At 47.6% G+C, this 20,978-nt stretch overlaps 1 long non-coding RNA gene across 2 annotated transcripts in view; it reads right to left on the bottom strand.

Moving 5' to 3' along the window:
• Positions 1–14,775, bottom strand: part of LOC123376911 — a 31,345-nt gene extending 16,570 nt beyond the window's left edge. The window contains exon 1 of one of the 2 annotated variants that reach the window (XR_006581984.1): positions 14,686–14,775. This is a non-coding gene — a long non-coding RNA (uncharacterized LOC123376911). Of the gene's footprint in view, positions 1–13,665; positions 13,766–14,685 lie in introns of those variants that run through there. The other variant, XR_006581985.1, reaches the window with a different exon arrangement.
• Between the last annotated feature and the right edge of the window lie 6,203 nt (positions 14,776–20,978).

The raw sequence follows: 20,978 nt of genomic DNA, 5'->3' as shown, positions 1-20,978 counted from the left end.
TAGTAGCAACTGCCTTGTTTTTTCTTACAGGAATTGCTTCTACCCATTTGGAGAAAGCATCCACAATGAGCAAGGCCTATAGATTTCCTCAGGCTGTTTTTGGCAACAGTCTAATACAATCAATTTGGAGTCAAATCCATGTACCTTCAACTTGTTGGTGTTTCAGTTTTGCTTTTCTCTGGACAGTTTCAGAATGTATTCATGCACATGCTAGACAACTTTCTACATATTGCCTAACATCCTGATTTATCCTTAAAAATACACTGTCAAGAATACAACAGATTGGTAACAACTTGGTGCCCCTTTAATGGATAAATCATGGACACATGTAAATGAAGTTAGTTTTACATTGTTGTAAATCTGGCTACCCAGATTGATTCTCCACCAGGGGGTTCTATAATCTTGAAGGGAACTCTGTTATATTCTGTTGAGTCTCCGGCTGGGCTCAATTTAGCTATGGCAGGGGCTTGATTTTGCAAGCTGACCCAATCAATATTCTCCCACTGAAATGTAAGAACCCCAATGGGAATCTCAGAATGGCAGTTTCCAAAGCAGAGCAACCACAGGTATAGTTTTGGCTCCCACATCAGCCTCGGTTCTAGCCTGCTCAGTCAATGATACGCACACCCATTGTGACTACCAAATGATTAATAAGCAATCAGGAAAAATCTCCAGCACTTGCACTACTGCTGCCAGTTCAGCAAACTGGGCTGAGTTGGTTTCCACCCTGTGTCGTTCCAAGTTGGCACTCAATAGCAAACCCCACTTTGGGACTGCACTCCTGAGATGCTGAACCATCTATGAAAACGTTAGTGCCTGGCTATATTTATTTGTTGCCAGGCCATAGCTCTAAATGGAGATGTGCAAAGGACAAAGAACATTCATGTGAGTCTCACTTAATAGGTCATTGTAAACGGGCCGACTCACCCCTGCCGCGCCTCCTGCTGGTTCCACTCGGAATTTCCCTCAGTCCAGCCCTGGAGCGCCCTCGGCAGGCTGGTGATCCCCCTATTCGCAGGCCCCCATGTCCCTCCCTGAACCCGGTGCCCCTTTCTATAATTGGGTCTCCCCCCTCCCAGGGGAACCCCCACCCTACTATCCCCACTTTGCCTCAGTAGTGGCCACTGACAGTCATGGTCTAGCCCCACACCCTGGGGCAGACTGCAGTATCAGCCCACTCATCACAGACAATAGGGGTTTGGACCTGCTGCTTGTCCTACCCCTGGGCTGCCCTCTGCAACTCCCAGTACCTTTGGCCCTTTGCTAGGCCGCAGCCTGGGGCTTTCCAGGCTGGAGCTTCCCTAGCTCCTCAGCCTGTCCCCCAGCCCTGCTTCACTCAGGTATCTAGTCTCAAGCCCTAAGCAGCCAGGCCCATCTCTCTCTATGGCCAGAGAGAGACTGACTGGGCTCTGGCTTCCCTGCCCTCTTATAAGCCCCAGGGCTTCAGTTTGGGGCATGGCCCCCAGCTGCAACCACTTCCCCAATCAGCTCAGCTCTGTCAGGCCACTTTTAACCCCTTAAAACCGCGGAGCAGGGTCCACCCTGCTACAGTCATGTACCAATAACAAGGCTCCAGATGTTTGGTTTGCTGTAACATCTCTATCTTGTAACAACAGCGCCCCATTGGTTAATCTTGCATTTGATACTTTTCCTTCCTTTACTTGGCTTGATAACAGGGATTGTACTGTGAAGTGCAAAGTGTTGACAATCAAAAGGTGACAATCCCACAATCTAAATTAAAGTGTTTAACAGCCCCAGTCGTGGCCAGCATAAGTTTTTCATGCCAGGAATATTTTTCCCCTCAGGAGTTAATACCTGAGATGCGTAAACAACTGGCCTGAGTTTTGAATTTCTGGGCTGACCCAATGTAGCTGCTAGTGCTCTCTGTGTCGCAGCTAATTCCAAATAGTTAAGTTGTGAATAATCAGGTTGACCTAACACAGGAGTTGAGGTTAATGTATGTTTCAATTTAGTGACTGTTTCAGTCAATTGTGAGTTCCATTTTCAACTGCTACCTTTTTGAATAAAGTATATAAAAAAGCAGCTTTTTATGCATAAACTCCCAAGAAAAATTATTATTCCTAGAAATTGCACTGTCTGTTTTAGTACTGTTTAAGTTTATAATTTAACATGCATTTTAGAAAATACTCTAATATATTCTCCAGTTACAAAACCATTTTGCAAAATATTAATGTCATGCTTTCCCTTTAAATATTTGTAAAGGATTAATGTGGCTTTTCAGATTTGATACCCCTTAGTTGGCAAGTTATGCCAAAAGTATATAAACTCCAACTCTGAAAGATTACCCATCCATGTTTTCTCCTGGAGAAGGATTCATACAGTTTAAAGCACTTAAAAATGAAAGGTACTTACAATACATAAAATAAAATAAAATAAAAATAAAATAACCTTGTCTTATTACAACCTAAATAAGTAAACTTCAGGCCTTTGTTAGCTTTAACTAAAAGTGTGAGATCACAAAAAGATTAGTTATGAGCAAAATTAATTTGTTGCAACAAGAAACCCAAAATAAGTTGTTAAAAATAAAGGTCACACTGCAGAACATAAAACATGTAGACAATTTAACATACCAAACTGAGTGAGAAATTTAGAAAAGGTTATTAGGGTTAGTTAGTTGTAGGGTAGGACATAAAAGCCAACTGAAACAAACAGTTGATTCCTAAAAAGAAAGAAAAAAAACTGAGTTAATAACGGCACTTCAGCTGAAATTCATCCAGTATCCTCTTTTTCATGGACTTAAAAGAACAAAAACTATTACACAAATGATTAAGAACAAGTGATTACATACACTTAATACATACACTTAATACTTTGCCTAAAAATATAAAGAATTTTATATTTGCCTTTTTTCTTTTCTATGTGCCGCAATAGGATGGCTGCTTGCCATAGGGCTTTCGCTGTTCCCTATTAGCTTTTAACTGAGAACCAAAGATAACCAGATCAGCTTACTTTACTTTCACAATTACATATTGTGGTGTTGTTTTTTTAAGTCAAAGAATTTAACTTTGACTGTTAAGGCAAGCTGATTGTTAGTGAAATTTTTTAAATGCCAATTCATTTTACACATACCTTCCCCTCTGTCATAAACAGATAGTTAAGGGTTAAAGTCTCTTTTACCTGTAAAGGGTTAACAAGCTCAGTAACCTGATGAACACCTGACCAGAGGACCAATCAAGGGACAGGATAATTTCAAATCCCTGTGGAGGGAAGGCTTTGTCTGTGTTCTTTGTTTGAGTTGTGTGCTCTCTTTGGATCTAAGAGAGGCCAGACATGTCTCCAAGTTCTCCTGGAGTATTTCCTACTATCCAGTATAGTGAGTATTAGAAAGGCGAATTAGTCTTATAATTTGATTTCTACATTTGCAATTGTGTGGTTGCTGGAGAAATATCTTTATTTCTGTTTGCTGTTACTTTGATTGTTCTGAGAAAGGAGTTGGGGGGGAAAGCCTCTCCAGGTTTATAAGTTAGACCAGGGGTCTCAAACATGCGGCCCGCGGAGCTCTTCCCTGCGGCCCGCGGAGCTCCCCAGGGCCGCCCAGAGGGGGGGGCAAAGGGGGCAATTTGCCCCGGGCCCCGGGCTCCCCTGGGGCCCCCAAGAGAAAAGCGGAGGCTCCCACCTCCGCCCCTCTCCTGGAGCCTCGGCGCATAGAGCGCCGAGTCTCCGTCCGAGCGCCTGAGCCCCGCCCCGATCCGAGCCGCGTGGGGAGGGGGCGGGGCTGGGAGCTCTGGGCTGAGCGCTGCGCTCGGCGTGGAGCTCACAGCCCCACCCCCTCACCACGCGGCTCTGAGCGGGACGAAGCTCAGGCCTCGCCGGAGACGCGCTCGGGTAAGGGGGGGGGGGGAAGCGGGAGCCGCCGGGGCCGGGCAGGGGCCTGGGTGGGAAGCGGGACCCGCCGGGGCCGGGGCCGGGCCGTGGGGGGGGGGAAGGGAAGCGAGACCCGCCGGGCCGGGCCGGGGGTGGGGAAGGGAAGCGAGACCCGCCGGGGCCGGGACGGGGGGGGGGAAGGGAAGCGAGACCCGCCGGGGCCGGGCCGGGGCCTGGGTGGGAAGCGAGACCCGCCGGGGCCGGGGCCGGGCCGGGGGGTGGGGGAGGGAAGCGAGACCCGCCGGGGCCGGGCCGGGGGTGGGGAAGGGAAGCGAGACCCGCCGGGGCCGGGCCGGGGGAGGGGAAGGGAAGCGAGACCCGCCGGGGCCGGGCCGGGGGTGGGGAAGGGAAGCGAGACCCGCCGGGGCCGGGCTGGGGGTGGGGGAGGGAAGCGAGACCCGCCGGGGCCGGGCCGGGGGTGGGGGAGGGAAGCGAGACCCGCCGGGGCCGGGCCGGGGCCTGGGTGGGAAGCGGGACCCGCTGGGGCCGGGGCCGGGCCGTGGGGGGGGGGGGAAGGGAAGCGAGACCCGCCGGGCCGGGGGTGGGGAAGGGAACCGAGACCTGCCGGGGCCGGGCCGGGGGGGGGGGGAGGGAAGCGAGACCCGCCGGGGCTGGGCCGGGCCGGGGGGTGGGGGAGGGAAGCGAGACCCGCCGGGGCCGGGCCGGGCCGGGCTGGGGGGGGGGGAAGCGAGACCTGCCGGGGCCGGGCCGGGCCGGGGGTGGGGAAGGGAAGCGAGACCCGCCGGGGCCGGGGTGGGAAGCGGGACCGGCCGGGGTGGGGAAAAGAGGGACCCGCCGCCGCCGAAGCGCAGCCCGGTCTTCAGCGGTGGGGGGCCCCTTCTGTTCCGGGACCCGCCGCCTAAGTGCCCCGCCGCCAAGCCACCAAACAGCTGTTGGTGGCGCTTAGCACTTTCCAGGAGGGAGGGGGAGGAGCGGGGAGCCGCGCGCTTAGGGGAGGAGGTGGAGAAGAGACAGGGCAGGGGCGGGGCCTCATGGAAGGGGTGGATTGGGGGTGGGGCCAGGGGCAGCAAGGGGGCGTGTCAGTGATGCGGCCCTTGGGCCAATGCACTAGTCCTCATGCGGCCCTCGGGGTCATTTGAGTTTGAGACCCCTGAGTTAGACCCTGTATTTTTGCATCCTGGTAATACAGAGAATCCTGTGGCACCTTATAGACTAACAGACGTTTTGCAGCATGAGCTTTCGTGGGTGAATACATTCTTGCATCTGAAGAAGTGGGTATTCACCCACGAAAGCTCATGCTGCAAAACGTCTGTTAGTCTATAAGGTGCCACAGGATTCTTTGTTGCTTTTACAGATCCAGACTAACACGGCTACCCCTCTGATACTTGGTAATACAGAGATAGTGTACTTTTTTTCTCTCTCTTTAATAAAATCTTTTCTTTTAGAACCTGAGTGATTTCTTCCCTTGTTTGGATTTTCAGGGGAAGGGGAGGGGGAAAAGTGAATCCCTCTTTGTTTTGATTCAAGGAGTTTGAATCAAGGACAAGGGGAGGGGGAAGAAGGTGGGGGGAATGAATTATTTCCCTTTGTGTTAAGATCCAAGGAAGTTGGGATCTGTGTTCCCCAGGGAAAGTTTTGGGGGAACAGGGAGTGTGTCAGACACTTAAAACTTGACTGGTGGCAGCAAGAACCAGATCTAAACTAGGATTTTAGTTTAGAGGAGTCCATGCAGGTCCCCATCTTGTGAACGCTAAAGTTCAAAGTGGGGAATAAACCTATGACACCCTCTTTGACACTGCGGGAGATTTTCTTTTATATTTTGCAGATTGAATGAAACTGCAGTGTGGATGTGAATAATTTAAGTGTGTTTAACAGTGCCACTGCAGCATTTCAAGTGTAGACAAGCCCTTCGCCACTGGCCACATCCTTTCTCTTTGGCACTTTTAAATGTTTGCAAGATTCTTTAACTGCTTTCAACGTGTCCCACAGACATAACACCATTAAATATACTTCTTCCACACATGCTCCTTTTTCTTGGGACTTTTTAGATTTCTTCTTATTCATAGAATCATAGAACTGGAAGGGACCTTGAGAGGTCATCTAGTCCAGTCCCCTGCACTCATGGCAGGACTAAGTATTATTTAGACCAGCGGTTCTCAAAGCCGGTCCGCCGCTTGTTCAGGGAAAGCGCCTGGCGGGCCGGGCCGGTTTGTTTACCCGCCGCATCCGCAGGTTCAGCCGATCGTGGCTTCCACTGTCCGTGGTTCACCGCTGCAGGCCAATGGGGGCGGCGGGAAGCGGCACAGGCCGAGGGATATGCTGGCCGCCTTTCCCACTGCCCCCATTTGCCTGCAGTGGTGAACCGCAGCCAGTGGGAGCCGCGATTGGCCGAACCTGCGGATGTGGCAGGTAAACAAACCGGCCTGGCCCACCAGGATGCTTACCCTGAACAAGCAGCGGACCGGCTTTGAGAACCACGGATTTAGACCATTCCTGACAGGTGTTTGTCTATCCTGCTCTTAAAAACCTCCAATGATGGAGATTTCACAACCTCCCCTAGGCAATTTATTCCAGTGCTTAACCACCCTGCCAGTTAGGAAGCTTTTCCTAATGTCCAACCTAAACTTCCCTTGCTGCAATTTAAGCCCATTGCTTATTGTCCTATCTTCAGAGGTTAAGAAAAACAATTTTTCTCCCTCCTCCTTGTAACAATCTTTTACATACTTAAAAACAGTTATGTCCCCTCTCAATTTTCTCTTTTCCAGACTAAACAAACCCAATATTTTCAATCTTCCCTCACAGGTCATGTTTTCTAGGCCTTTCATCATTTTTGTTGCTCTTCACTGGATTCTCTCCAATTTGTCCACATCTTTCCTGAAATGTTGCGCCCAGAACTGGACACAATACTCTAGTTGAGGCCTAATCAGCATGGAGTAGAGCAGAAGAATTACTTCTCCTGTCTTGCTTACAACGCTACTGCTAATACATCCCAGAATGATGTTTGCTTTTTTGCAACAGTGTTACACTGTTGACTCATATTTAGCTTGTGATCCACTATGACCCCCAGATCCATTTCCACAGTACTCCTTCCTAGGCAATCATTTACCATTTTGTATGTGTGCAACTGATTGTTCCTTCCCATATGGAGTACTTTGCATTTGTCCTTATTGAATTTCATCCTATTTACTTCAGACCATTTCTCCAGTTTGTCCATATCATTGTGAATTTTAATCCTATCTTCCAAAGCACTTGCAGCCCCTCCCAGCTTGATATCGTCCGCAAACTTTATAAGTGTACTCTCTATGCCATTATCTAAGTCATTGATGAAGATATTGAACAGAACTGGACCCTGAATTGATCCCTGCGGGACCCCACTCTTCATGTCCTTCCAGCATGACTGTGAACCACTACTCTCAGGGAACGGTTTTCCATCCAGTTTTGCACCCACTTTATAGTAGCTCAATCTAGGTTGCATTTTCCTAGTTTGTTATGAAAAGGTCATGTGAGACAGTATCAAAAGCTTTACTAAAGTCAAGATATACCACATCTACTGCTTTGCTCCTATCCACAAGGCTTGTTACCCTGTCAAAGGTGGCTATCAGGTTGGTTTGACATGATTTGTTCTTGACAAATCCATGCTGTTACTTATCATCTTATTATCTTCTAGATGTTTGCAAATGGATTAATTAATTATTTGCTCCATTATCTTTCCGGGTACAGAAGTTAAGCTGACTGGTCTGTAATTCCCTGGGTTGTCCTTATTCCCCTTTTTATAGATTGGCACCATATTTGTCCTTTTCCAGTCATCTGGAATCTCTCCCATCTTCCATGACTTTTCAAAAATAATTGCTAATGGCTCAGATATCTCCTCAGTCAGCTCCTTGAGTCATCTAGGATGTATTTCATCAGGCCCTGGTGATTTGAAGACATCTAATTTGTCTTTCTATATTTTAGCCTCTTCTGATCCTATCTCATTTTCACTGGTATTCACTGTGTTAGATGTCCAATCACTACCAACCTTCTTGGTGAAAACCGAAACAAAGAAGTCATTAAGCACCTCTGCCATTTCCACATTTTCTGTTATTGTTTTTCGCCCTTCATTGAGTAACGGGCCTACCCTTTTCCTTGGTCTTCCTCTTGCATCTAATGTATTTGTAGAATGTTTTCTTGTTACCCTTTATGTCTCTAGCTAGTTTGATCTCGTTTTGTGCCTTGGCCTTTCTAATTTTGTCCCTACATGCTTGTGTTATTTGTTTCTATTCATCCTTTGTAATTGACCTAGTTTCCACTTTTTGTAGGACTCTTTTTTTATATTTAGATCATTGAAGCTTTCCTGGTTAAGCCAGGATGGTCTCTTGTCATACTTCCTACCTTTCCTACACAGTGGAATAGTTTGCTCTTGTGCCCTTAATAATGTCTCTTTGAAAAACTGCCTACTGTCTTATATTGTTTTTCTCCTTAGACTTGCTTCCCATGGGATCTTACCTACCAACTCCCTGAGTTTGTTAATCTGCTTTCTTGAAATCCATTATCTTTATTTTGTTGTTCTCCCTCCTACCATTCCTTAGGATCATGAACTCTATAATTTCATGATCACTTTCACTGAAGATGCCTTCCACTTTCAAATAATTCTCAACCAGATCTTCCCTGTTTGTCAAAATCAAATCTAGAACAGACTCTTTCCTACTAGCTTTCTCCACCTTCTGAAATAAAAAATTGTCTCCATACATTCCAAGAACTTGTTGGATAATCTGTGCCCTGCTGTGTTATTTTCCCAACAGATGTATGAGTAGTTGAAGTCTCCCATCACCACCAAGTTCTGAGCTTTGAAGGATTTTGTTAGTTGTTTAAAAAAAGCCTCATCCACCTCTTCTTCCTGGTTTGGTGGTCTATAGTAGACCCCTACCATGACATCACCCTTGTTTTTTATCCCTTTTATCCTTACCCAGAGACTTTCAACAACTCTGTCTCCTATTTCCATCTCAACCTCAGTCCAAGTATATACATTTTTACTATATAAGACAACACCTCCTCCCCTTTTTCCCTGCCTGTTCCTTCCTGAGCAAGCTGTACCCTCCTATTCCAATATTCCAGTCAGGCGTATTATCCTACCAGGTCTCTGTGATGCCAACTATGTCATAGTTGTGTTTATTTACTAGCATTTTGAGTTCTTCCTGCTTATTCCCCATAGTTCTCAAATTAGTGTACAGACATCTAAGATACTGATTTGATTCCCGTCCCCCAGTTCTGTCGTGTCTCTCCTTTATCCCTGCTATAACAGGCCACGCTCCCACCAAATTCCGACATTATTCACAACATTACTCTTTTTCACTGTGTTGCTAGGTTCTTTCTTGGCTAAAAACTTTTTTAAAATTAAATTCCCCTCCATGGGAGATTATATTAACATACTCTTCCATTATTATTATGAGAACTTACTTTTTGTCTGGGTGTTTGACAAGAGCATGACTGGAGGCCAGAGGTGCTGCTCCCTGCAACCGCCCAAGCCTTGTTAAATACCCAGTATCTCTAGGTCACAATCCCTAAAACCCAGAAGTGACAATAAGAAGTCTTGGACTCGTGCCAATACAAAGACACCAATGTTAAGAATTAAAGTTGGGAAACAAAGAGTTAACCCAATTTAGTCTGAACTAATAGAGTGTTGGTGTATAAGGCAGGGAATCACACAGCAGGATTTTAGAGGTCAGAATTTTCCTAAGGAGAGGGCCCAGGTTACCTGCCATGTCATCACTGAGCCACCATCTTTCCTTGCAGAGCAGGCCTGGAAATAGAAGAGTTGGAGGAGGCAGCATGAGGAGATGGTGGCCTAGATTCTGGGAAGTGAGGAGCCAGGCTGGGGAGAGGGGGGCAGAGCCCCAGGAGGAGCTGCTGCTCCCATCCTGGGTGTTCTTCCCCCTAACCTGCACTGGAGAGACCAGAACCTCTCTCCCCACCTCCTCCTAGAGCTGTGGTTCCCAAACTAGGGGCACGGCTTTTTCAGGGTAAACTCCTGGTGGGCCAGGCCATGTTGTTTACCTGCCGCGTCCACAGGTTCAGCCGATCGCAGCTCCCAGTGGCCGCAGTTCACCGTTCTCAGCCAATGGGAGCTGCAGGAAGTGGCATGGGCTGACAGACATGCTGGCCGCCGCTTCCTGCAGCCCCCATTGGCCTGGAATGGCAAACTGCGGCCACTGGGAGCTGCGATCGGCCGAACCTGCAGATGTGGCAGGTAAACAAAGCAGCCTGGCCCACCAGGGGCTTACCCTGAACAAGCCACGCCCCTAATTTGGGAACCACTGTCCTAGAGAAACCAGGAGAGACTGTGAATTTTCAGTGGCATACATGGCCAAGAGATGGGTCTAGGCTCCCGGGTTCCCCCCCTCCACTAGTGCACTCCTGTTAGAAGTATAATTAGAACAAATCTCAGTCCTGTTCCTTCTGCTAGGAGAAGACAGGATAATGATGCAGGGAAGGGATGGATCACAGAAGGTGAAAGGAGGAGTGAATCACACAGATCTGAACTCTCCTGCACTGTAATGTCCTCCTACCTTGAAGGCAGACAGGAATATTTTCCTTTCCTATCAGGTATAGCTCAACCTTGCTGCTAGAACATCCTTTTTATAGGGTCATCACTGTCATGTTGGATGATACTTTTCCAAATTGTTGTTCAGTGCAATTAGTAGGGGGTTGCTCCAGGGACATCACACGGCAATTTGCCCTTCCTACCTTGTAACCTCACTTGACTGCCAAGTATCATGTGGCACACGTACGATATAGCATTCAGTGACGGCGCTAATGGGAGAACCAGCAACAACCATGTCGATATAGGCACAGCAAAGCAAGCCAACCCTCTTTCCGGACTACATTTTCAATTGCAGACACAAAGGCACTTTCTCTACAACCTCCTGAATGGCACCAGCTAAATATTTCTTGCAAAATAACATACAGTGAATCTAGCTAAGTTCTTCATAGGCTACCCAACAGCTCATGACCTTTACAAATTTGTTACATGCAATTGCTTCATGAATAATTTCTCTACATATTTGTTATTTCTAATTCATGCATATGATTGGCCCACCAAGACCCTATGATAGGATTTCGGCTCCCCAACTGGGTAACTGAAGTTCCAAAACCAGGAAGATTTCCTTTTGTCTGTATGCTTCATATTTGTCTACCAAATATATTGTGCAAATAACGAAGAGCTTCCAGTTGAAATACTCTCATGGATATTTGTTCACATTCATGCTTTTGCTTTCAGAAACCATTCTGTGACTAGAAACTTGCTCATATCGTTAGTAAATAAGATGGACAACACTGCATGTTGTATATGAAAGATTATTCACAAATTGACCTCCCTTCGAGTGACTTTTCATGAGGTTGTGTTCAACCTTGCTATTTCACTAAATTTTCCTTCTAAGCATCATCTCAGAGGCTGGTTACACTGAAAAAATGACTCTCTAAAAATGGCATCATCTTATTCAAGATGTGCATATTCAGAGTCAGATCTGCTGACTTGAGTAACAAGAGATTTTTCTATTTCTTTCTTCTGTTAGACAACATCATAGCTGTGACAAAGGGAAGTGAAGCCTATCCAGACTCATGCATCATCCCCAGCACTATTGACAACTTTGCTACAGAGCTAAGTTTGGCTCTTAGTCATATCAGAAAACAACAGTGATGCACAGGTGTAACAAAGGCAAAATGCACCCTGCAGAATCTTCTTTACTGGTGATGATTCACAAGCCACAAAGATCAGTTTGACTTTCAGATCCCGGGGTGAACATGCAGGGCTGGCAGTTAGGGGAAAGGTGGGTACATTTGATTTAGGATCACTGAGACCAACATAGGAGCTCCCTTTTGTAGAAAGTCACTTTTCAGAGCAAAACTACTCCTCAAACAACATGTACTGCATGCAGAGCACAAATACCCTGTGCAGTGACCACATACCCCAGGTCTCTAGGGATGCCTGAGTTTTGCATGAGTATTGGGCACATAAATTAGAGACACTTTTGTTTAGCTTTCTATATACTCCGTGTAAGCATAGGAGCTGGCCAAATTATTTTAAAATCAAAAAGCTTTGAGGAAAGTGGCTTTTCAAGAGGATACTAAAAGTTTGTGAACATATTCAGTTTGTTTGAACATTTGATTTTTCATAGACGCGTAAGCAGAGTCTGAATGGGCTCTCCGCTGACATCTAGTGATAAGCTGGGGAGAAGACTTTAGGAACTGACCTTTTATGCATAGACACACCCACTCTGCTGAGGTGCACATGCATCCGACAAAGTGGGCTGTACCCCACGAAAGCTTATGCTACAATAAATGTGTTAGTCTCTAAGGGCAGGTCTACACTAAGGGTGGGGGTCAAACTAGGGTACGCAAGTTCAGCTACGTGAATAGCGTAGCTGAACTCGAAGTACCCTAGTTCGAACTACTTACCCGTCCAGACGCCACGGGATCGAAGTCCGCGGCTCCAAGATCGACTCCGCCACCGCCGTTTGCAGTGGTGGAGTACCGGAGTCGACCGGAGCGCACGGGGAGTTCGAACTATCGCGTCCAGATTAGACGCGATAGTTCGAACTCCGAGAAGTCGAACTCACCGCGTCGACCCGGCAGGTAAGTGTAGACTAGCCCTAAGGTGCCACAAGTACTCCTGTTCTTTTTGCGGATACAGACTTACACGGCTACTACTCTGAAGCATGATGGAGCTGCTTTGCCCAAATGATCACTTTTGGCGGGTGCTGGAGTGCAAGTCACTTTGTTATTGGGTGCAGGGGTAATAAAGTGCTGTTTACCTTGTTGTGTGAATCAAGAGGAGCAGAACTGTGCTTAGCATGCTCTAATTCAGGGATTTACCCTCAACTGAACTGTGCTCGCTAAGCAGGGGGTAGGGGTGCCAAAGGCCAGTGGAGATGAGAGGGGGTGGGGTTTGGGTGCTGCCTAAGGGTCCCAGATACCATTTGGCCCTTCCTCTCCCCACTGTGTAATGATAGAGCTGATTAAGACTCAGGTGAGCATCTTTTGTGTGGTAGATCAATAACGCGGAAATCACTGATAACCAGGTCTAAGCATTAGACCTGCTATGGGACAGTGTCTCTGGAGAAAAAGACTGCCCAGATTGCACTAGCAGTGAGGCTCTCCCACTAAGAGCTGAAATCACTGAGAGATGAGTTAAGTGGTAGGACTTCAAGACATCCCAGAGGTTGCAGTGGAGTGAACAACCGACTGGCAGGGTAAGCCAGGTGCCTTCCCCCCACGCCTGGGGTGGGAGGTGAACCCACACAAATACACCTCTGAACTCTGGGAATTCACTGACCAAGAACAACTGAGTGGGGTGCAGTGAAGGAAGAGGGGAGGGATACGTTAAAGGAACTTTTGTTTTTGGACTTTCTCACTGCAAGGTGAGAACCTGAGGCAAAGGACACTGCTCAAAGTACTCTGAGTTAGGTGTTTTGCTCATGGTCTTATGCTTATGAATCCTGCTTGTGCCATTTTCCTAAGTTAATTCAGGGTTACTTTCCCCTTTTTTAATAAAAAGTTTCTTTCCTACACACAGACTCAGTGCTTGCGAGAGGGGAAGCATTGCCTCTTAGAGGTGCCCAGTTACTTAGTGGGGGCTCATGCTGGTTCTGTGTTGTATTCTTAAAAAGGAAGCCCCATATACTGGACCCATCCCTTATTGCTGCTCATTGCACCTGGCAGAAGGGGTACAGAAGTGAAACAAAATACGTGTTTCAATTCAAAGTGAAAAATTGGGTACTCCATTTTTGGGAGCTCCTTCCCTCTTTTCCCAGGGGAAAGGAGATTAAAGAGTTAAAAGCCCACCTCCTCCAAGCACCACATCTCTCTTAGAGTGTCAGTCTCTCAGTCTGGAGTCTTCTCCCTTAGAGCCTCTTCTGACAGATCATCCAGGCACCCAGCTTTCAAGACCTTTAGGGTTCACTTAAGGCCCACATGGTCTCTCTCATTGGGGCAGGGTCACCTTACAACAGGCCTCACCTGTCTCTGTTACACCACCCTGTGTGTGACACCTGTGCTGAGCATTGTCCTTCATATTTAAATTTACAGCTCATTTCAGAGCTCCTCCCAGGAGAAAATGTGGCCAGTGAAGTGAGATAGAAGAGGTGAGGGCCATGTCGCTGTTTGTAACAAGAGCTCTAAGAATTGTTACTCACACATCAGGAGCCTACACCTGCACCAGGACACACCCACTATCCTCTTCACCCTGTGATAGGATCAGTAACATTATCGCTTCTGACAGTTATACTGACATACATACATAGATAGTGTGCTGGAAGGGGGACAAAAAAGCAACAGAGAAGCCCAATTTGCAACTACGGGCCCCTAACCACTAAGTCTAAACCCTCTAGCTGGGCTCAGAACAGCATGCAGGCCTGGAAGGAAGGGCCCTAACATTGCTCTGAACGTGCCCATGGAGGAGTTAGGCAGCATTCAGAGCTCCACTTTTGAAATCAGGGCTTGATAATGCTAAAGCTGAGGATGGGGTCTAACAGGTGCTAAAAGCCACTGCACCCTGTAGGAGTGCCAGGCAATTTTGCACATGCTCTTCCTCCCGATTCAGCCACTGCTGCCACTTTGTCCCCCATCATTCTCAGAAAGATCAGTGACTTGGGGTGCCAGTGTAGCTAATCCTGAGCAGAGAATTAGGCTTGTTACCATGTCAGAGAGCACAAATCAAACACTGCTTGCCTCCCATTAATGTCAATGACAGTTGAGTGGCAACGTCCCCTTGTCATCTTTGAAAGCCTCAGCCATTTCCAGCAAAGCTGAAGCTCTGGATCACAGTCATTGTTACTAAAAACTATAAAACCAAAGTGAACTCACTGGGCGCTGGAACGAACTAACCAGGCTTTGAACAAACGCTGAGAGATACTCCCTTTAATACAGCAACAGAGCAGCCATTAGGGGACCGTGTCACTGCTAATAGCATTCTGTTTCCATGGTAGCCAAATGAACCGTGTGGCCATGAGAAGCTGTGATCCTAAGCGCTCCTGAAGAAAGAATCTTGCTGATATGGTGAGCGGGGGGAGGACTTTTGAATAACTTTAATCCAAACTCTGGATTGTCCTTGCCACATTCTCTTTAATCCGTTTACAGCTACCTCCACATTTGGTAGTGTCAAACTGGGCAGAAACAAACCCCAGGAGCCAGGGGGTACACACTTCCCTTGCAGGAGCCTCCAGCACAAAGACTACAGGGGCCAGAGGCAGCCCCTTTCAGCCAAGTCCCTCAGACCTCTGACAGCACGGGATCAAGAGTCAAACCTGCCCTAGCTCGGCGTTTGCAAGATGTCTCAGTCCCTTAAAGATAACCTGCAAAAGCCGTCGGCGTCTTACAACTCTGACAGCTTCACGCATTGCTTATTGCTCATGAAACGGTCATGACCTGTCCATTCCCAAGGTATATTCCTTGGACACTCAGAGCCTGTGCCAGCTGGATTGCAGGCCATAACAGCACTGGGTACAGATGGTTACTACCTCACTTCCTATGGTAGTTATTTGTATAGTGCCTGGGAGCCGTAGTCATGGACCAGGGCCCCATTGTGCTAGGCACTGCACAGACAGTCCCTGCCCTATAACTTTGTGAGGTGAAACCCTGCGATGTATGGCACTCTCGTGCTGAATCTTGTTCCACAGAAGCTATTTAAACCCTCGGTACAAAATTCTGGCTAACACAAGCATTAGTCATCCATCTTTTCCATGGAGAATGAATAACCCATTTTCCAGGATTGGTTCCAGAAGGGAATTCACAAGCACGGCAATCTGCTTTCAAGTGAAAAGACTAGATCCTTTCTGACCAAAACAACTACCCCATTCCACAAAAATCAGATCAGGGATTTCCTACTAAAAGCATTGCTCATTGCCTAGCACCTTGCGCAGTCAGTTACACCAATGCAAAATGTGAAACATATCAAATCAAACAAGCAGTGTAACCTACTGCTCAGTGTGTTGCCGGCTTTCCTCTATGCGTGATCCAAAGGATCAGAGTTTGTTACAGCCACACAGATAGGTTAACTTGGCATCTGGAGATTCCAAGTTCAATCTCTGGTGTTTTGGCCACAATGGTGGTGTTTGATATCACACTGCACTGGTGTAAATAACTCTACAAAGGGCAGGGTAACAGAGAATGATGTTCTCACTATGAGGCTGAAGGGGATGGATTTTCAAGGCACACAAGAAAATTGAGTGCCTAACCACCCTTTGCACCGTTAAAAAAAAAATCTTCCCATAAGAGCCAGAGGTCAGCAAAGGAAGTGTGTTTTGGGAAAGATTCTCAAATGTACACACGTTCCACTAACAGTCAACGGGGCTAGGGCTCCTGAGTCACCCATGTGGTTTTGAAAAATGTTACTCTTCATTTTATCAAACTCTGGGGGCCAAGACTTTATCTAACCCTAGAACAGCAATGTCCTAAAGCCAGAGGAACACCAGTAGCAGGGAAGTGGTTCTGATGTACTCCAAGCTCTGTCTCTGAGCACTGCTCTGAGCAATCAGACTGCAGCACCTGTAAAGAAATGCATTTGCCTCCCATTAAAGTGTGTTCTCAAACACTGGATCGCAGCACCCACACCCATCTTCACAGCTGTGGTTCCCATTGGAGCCTCTTGCCAAGCAGAGAGATCACCAGATGTGCTGCTCAGGATGAAGACCTTTACTGAGAAACGGCTTGCTGCATTGTACCTTTTAACATATTTGCCTCATCCTCCCTTCCCTGTACTCTGTCTCACTCACTTGCTGCACCTGGTCTCACGGTAGACTGTAAATTCTTTGGAACAGGAATGATCACTTGCTATGTTTGGACAGTGTCTAACACAACAGGGCCATGATTCTGACTAGGGCTATTAAGTGCTAGAATAGATTTGTGTTCCTGTGTCCTAACTAATTAGTACCAGTTGTCTGAAGTTTATCCAAATACACGATATAGGGTCAGATCCTTCGCTGGTCTATACTGATTTTAGTGGCGATCTACTGCTCTATACCTGCTGGAGATATGGCACGCAGTCCATAGCTTCCCCCATCTCCTTTGCCTCAATGGTGCTCTATTTACTATAGCATCAACATCAATAAAAAAGTTAGAGAAGAGAAGAGACAAGCCACCCCCCGCCCAGGTTTCACACTGAGCCCAGTGCATGCTGGGTCAGGACTTGCGAGTTTAGTCCGTGTGGTAGGAGTACCCATGCAGTGCAGACGGGGTTCATTGAGTTTCTACGTCACTGTAGAATCGCAGTGATTCAGTCTAAGGAGTTCCCTGTGACTGAGGGCACAACAGTTCCTACAACTCGTTCCTCCGCTTCTTCCTGTGTGGTGTAGTCATGGTGTTGCATGTTTTATACCTCTAGTTGTCCTGCAAACCCTGGTATGGGGTCAATGTATTGCCCCTCTATTTGGTTTGCCAGCCTCCATCCCCTGCAGTGTTGCGTACCTAGGATATAACACATGATAGCAGCTCTCTGATGGTCCCTTCCCTTCAGAACATGCAAATTTATACTTCCAATTGCTCCACAGGCTCTGTACTGCCCTCCCTCCCATTCTAAGACAAGAGCCTGGAATCTATGCCCTACATTTTCAAAGTGGCACGTCGGGCCTTAGCTACATGGTGCCCATTGACTTTAATGGGGCTCACACTGCTTAAACCTTATCTGCTGCTTTGAGACTCCAGGTGCAGGGACCCATTGTTTGCATGGTCCTTTGTGCCCACTCTATTTCCGTAAAGTGATGTACAGCACACCGCAGGCACTGCTGCCTCTAGGTCTCTGGCTGTGCTGAGTCATAAAGGTGTGTGGAGCGGGACGCATCGAAGGCTTTGCTGTCTACCTCTCGCTCCCAGCAGTTAAGGGAATATTTTACTGCTCTTCTCTTCCTCCAGCACTTTGTCTTGAGCACTCTGACAAGGCCAGAAAGAGTGTAAACAGGAAAGAGTTCATTCACCTCATTCCCACTCTCATTCCCCTAAGGAAAACAATTTGCACTGTAACCGGCTCCAAAGGAATGGGTCACTGACGATGCGTATTTGTGTAGCCCCTAACACAGTGGGGTCCTGGTCCATGACTGCAGTTCCTCAGTGCCACTGTGACACAAGTAAATAATAGAACACCCTAGCAGCCTGGGAAGCGGCGCCACAGCAGTGCTGCATTTGGAGGAGACCTACAGAAGGTATTTCCCGCTCCCAATGATTTCAGCCCAGAGCCCACAGCAAGTGGGAGGATGGTTTTGTGGTTAAGGCCTGGGGCTAAGTTCAGTTCCTAACTGCCACTGACTTCCTGTGTGACCTTAGGGAAGTCATTCACAGGCCTGATTTTCACAGCTGCTGAGCATCTGCCACTTCAGTTGGAGCAGAGGATAGTTGGCACCTCTCCAAGTCTACCTGCACCTCAGGCCCTCTGCTGTCAAGGACTTTTGTCTTGCCTATTTAGACTAAGCTTGTTGGGGCTGAGAGTGTGTGGCTCATGCCTAGCACAGCCAGGGCTGATCTCAGCTGGGGATCTCGGGTGCCACCATTATACAAGAGGGAAGGGGCTTTGTGGGAGGTCGTAGTTTACGGGTGACCCTTACAGAGACTGAGTGATTGAGACTGAATGAAGCAGAAGGCAGAGTGGGGCAGAGTTTCCGGCCCCTCACAGAGCACAGGGAAGCCGCTGTTTGAGCTGACATTACCCATTTGGTGCCAGGGTCCCTCGAATTTCCTCATACATGGGAGCAGCAATTGGAACAAACTGCTTGGCTGAGTCAGCCAGCCTGGGCTGTCAAGGCCGCTGCATCTGTGGCAGGGCCTGTCACATCCCATGGCTGGTTTTTGCTGGGGGCAAGAGAGCTGGGCAGCAGGCAGGCGACCTGAGGAAGGAGAGCAGTGGAATGAAAGAGTGGGAAAGGAGGTGGGGGCGGAGAGGATAAACAGAAGGGATGAGGATAACAAAGGAGGACAGTTGGCCTAGAAAACGCTGAAGGATTAATCAGGGAGGAAAAAATGAAGCTAATTCGGAAGAGCCAAGTTCTTGCTGAGCCTGCAATGAAAAGGCGCCAACTGAGAGTGTAAAGTCAACTAAGCACCAGCCAGCAGCTCCAGCCACAGAGCTCCAGTGGTGACTTGCCCCAGTGGCACTGTTAGCATCTGCTGCTGTACCACTTGCAGGGCCCCTCTGTCAGGCACTTTTACGGCAGGTTCACAAGCGAGATCTAGGCCATTGAACAAATAGATCCTTGGCCTTTTGGTTGGAGCATGGGTTGAGACGGACAGGGAAGCAGATCCCAGCCTTTCATGACTGACCCCATGGAACTCAAAACAGCTGCTCAGCCAACGATGCTCTGCACTCACATGGCAAGATTTAGCCCTGTGCAGAGAGTCTGTGCACCAATGAAAGCTCACTTAAGACATCCAAACAGGGTGCAAGTGGTGCAGAGGCCTTGGCTGGCTCGCTGCAAAACAGGTACCAAGTTTTAAAAGCAAAAATCCCCCAAGATCTAGCATATGGGTTCTTACAGGAGATCAATTGTGACAGGATATACCTCTGTATTCACACCTTAACACACTATTGCAATAAGCTTTGTACAAAGTACGCCTTGTAAGGTATCACTTGAAAATTCATGATTTACTGGTCTGTATTGTCCTGATAAAATGTGTGACAACATTGTATATGAAGTTATAAGATCTCCCTGTATGATGTTAACAGTTCCAAACTCCACAGCCCTGCTCAAACTAAGATTGGCAGAACAGGTCTGTCCTAAATAAAATAATGTGTGCGCTGCTTAATTTGCATTTAAGCGGTAAACTGAGTCAAGCAGAAAGGGAAACAAAGGAAGCTCAAACAGGTGAGGAAAAAAGCAGCAGGAAACATTCTACCACACAGACTTAGTCTCCTGGTGCCCATCTGGAAATGTTTTTCAAGAGGGGACCTGAAACTACAAAAAGGGAGCAAAAAATACCCCAAGGCACTCCTCTGTCTCTCTGCCCAACCCCTCTGCTGCATCTGGAGCAACAAAGGAAGCTTTCACTGGACTCTGGGAGAATGGGTTCTGATCTATACACTTAGGTCAGTAAGAATCCTGGAAATATGTGGTGAGGAACTTTGCTTGAATCTGATATAATCTCTTTTTTAATCATTTTTTACCTTTGCCTTATTATTTGTATTCATTTCAAATCTGTTAGTACACTTGTTTTATCTACTCCATTGTGTTTAAATTGAAGTGCCACCCCAAATGTAGTTTGCTAGACAAGTTGTGTGCATATTTTAAAGAAATAACAGACTTCATATAACTTGTACTGTCCAGGAGAGGGCTGGGCACTACAGGACATATATTCTGGGGGAGGAAATCTGACACTGGGGGTCTGTTGGGGTCACCCTGCAGTAGAACCAAAACTGGTGAGAGTCAGAGTGTAACCCAAGTGTGGCCAGCAGGCTGCCATTACACACAGACACTCACAGTGTAGTTAGCTTGCTGGAAGGCTGTTCGTGAGCAGTCCAGGCGGGAGCTCCTTCACTGAGGCATTGTAAGGCACCCTGGATTGCAGGGCAGGGGTGACCCAGCTGCTCATTAGTCTGAATTGTATCCTGGTATGTCACACCCGTCACCGTGGGATCTGAACTCCTCCCCAGGTTATGGAGTGGACACATATGATACATTACTTTCTCTCCCCTGACTGCAGGGACAGGATTTTCTTGTGTAAACACAGTGTCACTATCTAGCCAAGCTTAGGTACCTACCTGGCCCTCATTACTGTCATAGCCAAGCACCTCATACCCCATAGGGCGTTGGGCATTTTATAGATGGGGAACTGAGGCACAGGGGCCCAGATCCCCAGCGGTAGTTAGGTTACTGACTTCCATTGAAGTCAATGGGAGTTAGGTGCCTAAATACCTTTGAGGATCCAGGCCTAAGAGACTTGCTCACAGTCTATGGCAAAGCAGGGAACTGAACCTGAGTCTCCTAAGTCCCAGCCTAGTACCCTGAACACTGGACTATCCTTCATCATTGCGAGACCCCTGTGACTGAGGCATGTCTGTGTTATTAGCCAGGCAGGTTACATGACTTGTGTGTGATCCCACAGTGAACCAGAACTCGGAATGGAACCCACTTTCCATGTTGTTTCTTAGGGTACTGACATCAGGCTTGTGATTTCTG

Source organism: Mauremys mutica, chromosome 9, assembly GCF_020497125.1.
Source record: "Mauremys mutica isolate MM-2020 ecotype Southern chromosome 9, ASM2049712v1, whole genome shotgun sequence".
In the NCBI taxonomy this organism is placed as follows: Eukaryota; Metazoa; Chordata; order Testudines; family Geoemydidae; genus Mauremys; species Mauremys mutica.
This window is presented reverse-complemented; position numbering and strand designations above follow the sequence as displayed.